The 7963-nt window shown below is 42.0% G+C and overlaps 1 long non-coding RNA gene across 1 annotated transcript; it reads right to left on the bottom strand.

The window, feature by feature from the left end:
* Positions 1 to 3405: 3405 nt before the first annotated feature.
* Positions 3406 to 4878, bottom strand: LOC139563104 (uncharacterized). The gene is made up of 3 exons (XR_011672492.1): positions 4859 to 4878; positions 4611 to 4646; positions 3406 to 3787 (listed from the first exon to the last, which is right to left on the bottom strand). It is a non-coding gene; the product is annotated as an uncharacterized lncRNA (long non-coding RNA).
* Positions 4879 to 7963: the final 3085 nt, after the last annotated feature.

The following is a 7963-nucleotide window of genomic DNA, read 5'->3' as shown; positions in this document are numbered from 1 at the left end:
CACTTCCTTCTGGAAGGTTCTCTCATCTCCACAGAGGAACTCTGGAGCTCCGTCAGAGTGACCAGGTTTTCGGTCACCTCCATGACCAAGGCCCTTCTCCCCCGATTGCTCAGTTTGACCGGGCAGCCAGCTCTAAGAAGAGTCTTGGTGGTTCCAAAGTTATTCCATTTAAGAATGATGGAGGCCACTGTGTTCTTGGGGACCTTCAATGCTGCAGACATTTTTTGGTACCCTTCCCCAGATCTGTGCCTTAACACAATCCTGTCTCGGAGCTCTATGGACAATTCCTTCGACCTCATGGCTTGGTTTTTGCTCTGACATGCACTGTCAACTGTGGGACCTTATATAGACAGGTGTGTGCCTTTCCAAATCATGTCCAATCAATTGAATTTACCACATGTGGACTCCAATCAAGTTATAGAAACATCTCAAAGATTAGCTTGCTAGCTACCTCAAGACTTAAAAGAGACTACTCTGACCATTTTAGTCACCCTAGCAAAGCTGGTTAGGCAGTTTATGTTATCCAGAGCATTGGTGACTGTAACTGTGCTGCTGGCAGCAATTTAATTACACTTTTTTTGCTGACACTGGCCATATTCTGCGCTCTTGTACACTCAGATGAGAGTGCTCGGAAATCGGAGTAGATAGCCAGCGAATTTACGAAAGCACCCGAATGTCCATTGAGAACGCACAATGACTATACCATTTAGCTAAGCTAAGAATGACAGGAATAATCAAGTCAATTAGTTAGCCTATAGTTAATTTAATATATTGGCAAGTTTGATGTATATGTACTGTAGCCAACTAACGTTAGGTAGCTAGCTAACATACTGGTACACACTGTAATGATATGCTATGTGGTTCGTAAGGACAGCGTAGCTAACCCGACCACTCCTGTCTCAGCCTCCAGTAATTATGCTGCAATAGCTTGTGTCGGGGGGTCTAGGGTCAGTCTGTTATATCTGGTGTGTTTCTCCTGTCTTTCCTGTGTCCTGTGTGAATTTAAGTATGCTCTCTCTCTCTCACTCACTCACTCACTCACTCACTCACTCACTCACTCACTCACTCACTCACTCACTCACTCACTCACTCACTCTCGCTCTCTCTCTCTCGGAGGACCTGAGCCCTAGGACCATGCCCCAGGACTACCTGGCCAGATGACTCCTTGCTTTCCCCAGTCCACCTGGTTGTGCTGCTGCTCCAGTTTCAACTGTTCTGTCGGCTATGGAACCCTGACCTGTTCACCGGACCAGCTACCTTGTCCCAGACCTGCCGTTTTCAACTCTCTAGAGACAGCAGGAGCGGTAGAGATACTCTGAATGATCGGCTATAAAAAGCCAACTGACATTTACTCCTGAGGTGCTGACCTGTTGCACCCTATATAAAGACTGTGATTATTATTATTTGACCCTGCTGGTCATCTATGAACATTTGAACATCTTGGCCATGTTCTGTTATAATCTCCACCTGGCACAGTCAGAAGAGGACTGGCCACCCATCATAGCCTGGTTCCTCTCTAGGTTTCTTCCTAGGTTCCAGCCTTTCTAGGGAGTTTGTCCTAGCCACCGTGCTTCTACACCTGCATTGCTTGCTGTTTTAGGCTGGGTTTCTGTACAGCACTTTGTCACATCAGCTGATGTAAGAAGGGCTTTATAAATACATTTGATTGATTGATTGAAGCTTTCCACCTTCTCCACTGTGGTCCCGTCGCAGTGGATAAGGGGGGTGCTCCCTCTGCTGTTTCCTGAAGTCCACGATCATCTCCTTTGTTTTGTTGACGTTGAATGAGAGGTTATTTTCCTGGCACCACACTCCCAGAGCCCTCACCTCCTCCCTGTAGGCTGTCTCGTCATTGTTGGTAATCAAGCCTACTACTGTCATCTGCAAACTGTCATCTGATGATTGAGTTGGAGGCGTGCTTGGCCACGCAGTCATGGGTGAACAGGGAGTACAGGAGGGGGCTGAGCATGCACCACACTGGGGCCCCAGTGTTGAAAATCTGCGAAGTCTAGGTGCTGTTTCTTACCTTCAAGTCCAGGACTCATTTGCACAGGGCGGGGTTCAGACCCAGGGCCTCGAGCTTAACGTTGTGGTTGGAGGGTACTATGGTGTTGAATCTGAGCTATAGTCAATGAACAGCATTCTTACATAGATATTCCTCTTGTCCAGATGGGATAGGGCAGTGTGCAGTGTGATGGCATCGTCTGTGGATCTATTGGGGCGGTAAGCAAATTGAAGTGGGTCTAGGGTGTCAGGTAAGGTAGAGGTGATATGATCCTTGACTAGTCTCTCAAAGCACTTCATGATGACAGAAGTGATTACTATGGGGCGATAGTCATTTAGTTCAGTTACCTTTGCTTTCTTGGGTACAGGAAGAATGGTGGCTTTCTTTAAACATGTGGGGACAGCAGACTGGGATAGGGAGAGATTGAATATGTCCGTAAACACACCAGCTAGCTGGTCTGCGCATGCTCTGAGGACGCGGCTAGGGATGCCGTCTGAGCCGGCAGCCTTGCGAGGGTTAACGCGCTTAAATGTCTTACTCACATCGACCAAGGAGAAGGAGAGCCCACAGTCCTTTGTCGGTGGTACTGTATTATCCTCAAAGCGGGCGAAGAAGATGTTTAGCTTGTCCGGAAGCAAGACGTCGGTGTCTGCGACGTGGCTGGTTTTCCTTTTGTAGTCCGTGATTGTCTGTAGGCCCTGCCACATACGTCTCGTGTCGGAGCCGTTGAATTGCGACTCCACTTTGTCTCTATACACGTTTTGCTTGATTGATTGCCTTGCGGAGGGAATAACTACACTGTTTGTATTCTGCCATATTCTCAGTCACCTTGCCATGGTTAAATGCGCTTTCAGTTTTGCATGAATGCTGCCGTCTTTCCATGGTTTCCTATACACTTCCTGATAGACTCAGTCACCTTATCAGTATATTTGTCAATATTATTCTCGGGAGCTAACCGGAACACATCCCAGTCAGCATGATCAAAACAATCTTGAAGCGTGGATTTCGATTTGTCAGACCAGCATTGAATAGTCCTTAGCACGGGTACTTCTTGTTTGAGTTTCTGCCTGTAGGAAGGCAGGAGCAAAATGGAGTCAAAAAGAATGGTGGGGGAGGGCCTTGTAGGCATCTCAGAATTTGGAGTAGCAGTGGTCAAGTGTTTTAGCAGCGCGAGTACTACAGTCAGTATTTTCTCAGATTTGCTTTGTTAAAATCCCCAGCTACAATAATTATGGCCTCAGGATATGTGGTTTCCAGTTTGCATAAAGTCAACATTTTCTGGGCTAATAATGTAAGAAAGAATACATTAAATAAACTAAATACTGCAAAGTTTCTTAAGAGCTAGAAGCGCGGCAGCCCTCTCTGTTGGCACCATTTTTCAATTACTGTTTTTTCAATTACTGACTGGTTTTCTGATCCATGCCACTACCATTTTTAAGGTATCTGTGACTAACAGATGCATATCTGTATTCCCAATCATGTGAAATCCATAGATTAGGGCCTAATTCATTTATTTCAATTGACTGATTTTCTTATACGAACTGTATCTCAGTAAAATCTTTGAAAGTGTTACATGTTGCGATTATATTTTTGTTCAGTGTAATATTGTGCCTCTCTTTCAGATTTTCCAAGCACACCTCTGCCTCTGCCAGCCACACCACCACTGCCAGTGACAGCTTCTCCCCATGCTGCCTGCACTGGTGGTTGCGTCTTCGTCTTGGACCATGGCTGATGTCATAGCCCAGTCTGTCTGATATTGGTGCCGAGTTATCGTGCAACTTTCTAGAGTACAGTTTAAAAAGAAACTGAATGGTTATCATTAATAACAGACAATATTCTATAATGAATACATATTATAATAATTAAATTATATTATTAATATCATCATATAGTTACTGTATTATAATTGTTTCGTTTTTTATTACTTAACAAGTAGTGTCCCAGGGTGGGATCGAACCGTATCTCAAAAGCAGGCAGAAAAGGTCATATAAGGTCACAAAAAACATTCTATTTCTATACACGACCAGCCCCCGCGGGCCCAACGCTCTTAACTGTTAGGCAATCTGCCACCCTCTCTGCTTGGCATTTAGCATTAACATGAAGGAGATGGATTGGGGGTAAGGCCCTCTGACAGACTAGCGTCCTGTCCAGGGGTTGTGACTAGATGAAATACAACTATGTTCGGATGCATCGAGGAGAATTTTAGCTAACCCTAACCTAAATCTATTAACGTTTTACATTAATTAATTTAACCTGCTGCGTAAGTTCTCTTGAACTGCTACAAAAAGTAACTTCTGTCCGTAGCTATAGGTTTTGTATGTCAAGCTGCCTCACGCTAAAGAAACAGGAGATAGGCTCCTGCCCATATGGACCGTTCTGGCTCAGACAAAGCTCACTTACTTACTCAACCACCTATAAAATCCAATCTAACAAACAAAGCCCTAGTTAAAACACCGCTCTATCACCGCAACAATCAAAAAATATGTAACTTTCTCTTTGGAATAGCGGGGATAGAGTGCTGTCTGAAACTCGGCAGTGAGCCCCTTACATTTCTTTTTCAAGACAGCCTCTGCCGCTCTTTTGGCACGGTGTGAGTGATACATACCTCTGTTTCATGCAGTGCACCAGAGCAGTTATTCCACTGTCGGGACAAATAGTAATGCATATTAATATATGTTAATTGCGTGCAAATAATCACACACGCACACACACAAACACACACTATTAGAAGGTATGGCACCTTTCACTATATGAGGTTTATAGAGATGAAACACAGGTCACAATAATGATACACAGTATTCAACACAGCATAGGCTATCCAATCATTTCAGATATTACAAAAAGGCTACTTACCGAGGCTCTTCATGATTCCTAGGAAAAGACATGAAACCTGAATAAATGTTACGTTAACCGAGACACATCAAACCGATCAAGCAAAGCTCTCAACTAGAGGTCGACCGATTAATCGGAATGGCCGATTAATTAGGGCAGATTTCGAGTTTTCTTAACAATCGGATTTTTCTACACCTTTATTTAACTAGGCAAGTCAGTTAAGAGCACATTCTTATTTTCAATGACGGCCTAGGAACGGTGGGTTAACTGCCTTCATCAGGGGCAGAGCGACAGATGTTTTACCTTGTCAGCTCGGGGATTCAATCTTGCAACCTTACAGTTAACTAGTCCAACGATCTAACCACCTGCCTCTCATTGCACTCCACGAGGAGCCTGCCTGTTACGCGAATGCAGTAAGAAGCCAAGATAAGTTGCTAGCTAGCATTAAACTTATCTTATAAAAAAACAATCAATCAATCAATCATAATCACTAGTTAACTACACATGGTTGATGATATTACTAGTTTATCTAGCGTGTCCTGCGTTGCATATAATCGATGCGGTGCGCATTTGCGAAAAAGGACTGACGTTGCTCCAACGTGTACCTAACCATAAACATCAATGCCTTTCTTAAAATCAATACACAAGTATATATTTTTAAACCTGCATATTTAGTTAATATTGCCTGCTAACATGAATTTCTTTTAACTAGGTAAATTGTGTCACTTCTCTTGCAACAGAGTCAGGGTATATGCAGCCGTTTGGGCCGCCTGGCTCGTTGTGAACTGTGTGAAGACTATTTCTTCCTAACAAAGACAGCCAACTTCGCCAAACGGGGGATGATTTAACAAAAGCGCATTTGCAAAAAAAGCACAATCGTTGCACGACTGTACCTAACCATAAACATCAATGCATTTCTTAAAATCAATACACAGAAGTATATATTTTTAAACCTGCATATTTAGCTAAAAGAAATCCAGGTTAGCAGGCAATATTAACCAGGTGAAATTGTGTCACTTCTCTTGCGTTCATTGCACACAGAGTCAGGGTATATGCAACAGTTTGGGCCACCTGGCTCGTTGTGAACTAATTTGCCAGAATTTTACGTAACTATGACATAACATTGAAGGTTGTACAATGTAACAGCAAAATTTAGACTTAGGGATGCCACCCGTTAGATAAAATACGAAACGGTTCCGTATTTCACTGAAATAATAAACGTTTTGTTTTCGAAATGATAGCTTCCGGACTCGACCATATTAATGACCAAAGGCTCGTATTTCTGTGTGTTATTATGTTATAATTAAGTCTATGATTTGATAGAGCAGTCTGAGCGGTGGTAGGCAGCAACAGACTCGTAAGGATTCATTCAAACAGCACTTTGCTGTGCTTCAAGCACGTATTTCACTGAAATAATAAACGTTTTGTTTTCGAAATGATAGCTTCCGGACTCGACCATATTAATGACCAAAGGCTCGTATTTCTGTGTGTTATTATGTTATAATTAAGTCTATGATTTGATAGAGCAGTCTGAGCGGTGGTAGGCAGGCAGCAACAGACTCGTAAGCATTCATTCAAACAGCACTTTGCTGTGCTTCAAGCATTGAGCTGTTTATGACTTCAAGCCTATCAACTCCTGAGATTAGGCTGGTGTTACCGAAGTGAAATGGCTAGCTAGTTAGCGGGGTGCGAGCTAATAGCGTTTCAAACGTCACTCGCTCTGAGACTTGGAGTAGTTGTTCCCGTGGATTTTGTGGAGCGATGGGTAACGATGCTTCGAGGGTGGCTGTTGTCGATGTGTTCCTGGTTCGAGCCCAGGTAGGGGCGAGGAGAGGGACGGAAGCTATACTGTTACACTGGCAATACTAAAGTGCCTATAAGAACATCCAATAGTCAAAGGTATATGAAATACAAATGGTATAGCGAGAAATAGTCATATAAATACTATATTAACTACAACCTAAAACTTCTTACCTTGGAATATTGAAGACTCATGTTAAAAGGAACCACCAGCTTTCATATGTTCTGAGGCAGGAACTTAAACGTTAGCTTTTTTACATGGCACATATTGCAAATTTACTTTCTTCTCCAACACTTTGTTTTTGCATTATTTAAACCAAATTGAACATGTTTCATAATTTATTTGAGGCTAAATAGATTTTTATTGATGTATTATATTAAGTTAAAATAAGTGTTCATTCAGTATTGTTGTAATTGTCATTATTACAAATCAAATAAAAAAATTGGCCGATTAATCGGTATCGGCTTTTTTTGGTCCTCCAATAATCGATATCGGTATCAGCGTTGAAAAATCATTATCGGTCGACCTCTACTCTCAACCATGCCAGACCCCTCTTAATTTCTATTCAGGTCGACTTGCCATAAATTCGGTGACTGAACTGTGCAAAAGTGTATAACACCAGATATTCTAACAAGCGTGTTCCAAGTTTGGTTTAGTTTAGCTTCCATGCAAATAATCACACACACAGTTTGCTGAGCTTTCAGCACAAACTACTCCTGTTTGATTACATCATCCCAGATGTTTGTCACTATAATGAACATTTAGACAAGACATCTGCCAGTAAATTTACCACAAATGGAACTTTTTAATTCATTTAAGATATTCATATAAATCATTCATAATAGTTTAACTTATGAAAACAGGGTAATATTTGTACATGTGTCCTTTTTGGCACCTGTACCATCCTGAAATATTGAGCAATTACTTTAGGTTACGGTATTTACAGAATGTTGACCTACCTGCTCCTAAAACACTGCTGGATTACAATCTGACATAGCAATGTTTGTGCCTGTACAATATCTTAGTGTACACGTGTCTTACACTGAAAACCGGAAGCATCTACCTGTAAGTAAGGGGAAGTACCCAAACCGTTCTACAAAAATGTTTTATTGTGCTAATCAGGTTTGATTGAATTGACATGTGTAATAACACACTGATAATCAAGTCAGTTCTTTGATCACAAAATACAACATGGAAATGAATAGCCCATCAGAATTGTGAGGCACACAAAAGAGCCAACAGCCAACTCTGAAAATATTATTCATGACTCACTATACTCTATGAAAAATCTATGAAAAAGACCACATGCATAAAAGCTCCCACAT

Source organism: Salvelinus alpinus, chromosome 33 (genome assembly GCF_045679555.1).
Source record: "Salvelinus alpinus chromosome 33, SLU_Salpinus.1, whole genome shotgun sequence".
NCBI lineage: Eukaryota > Metazoa > Chordata > Actinopteri > Salmoniformes > Salmonidae > Salvelinus > Salvelinus alpinus.
This window is presented reverse-complemented; position numbering and strand designations above follow the sequence as displayed.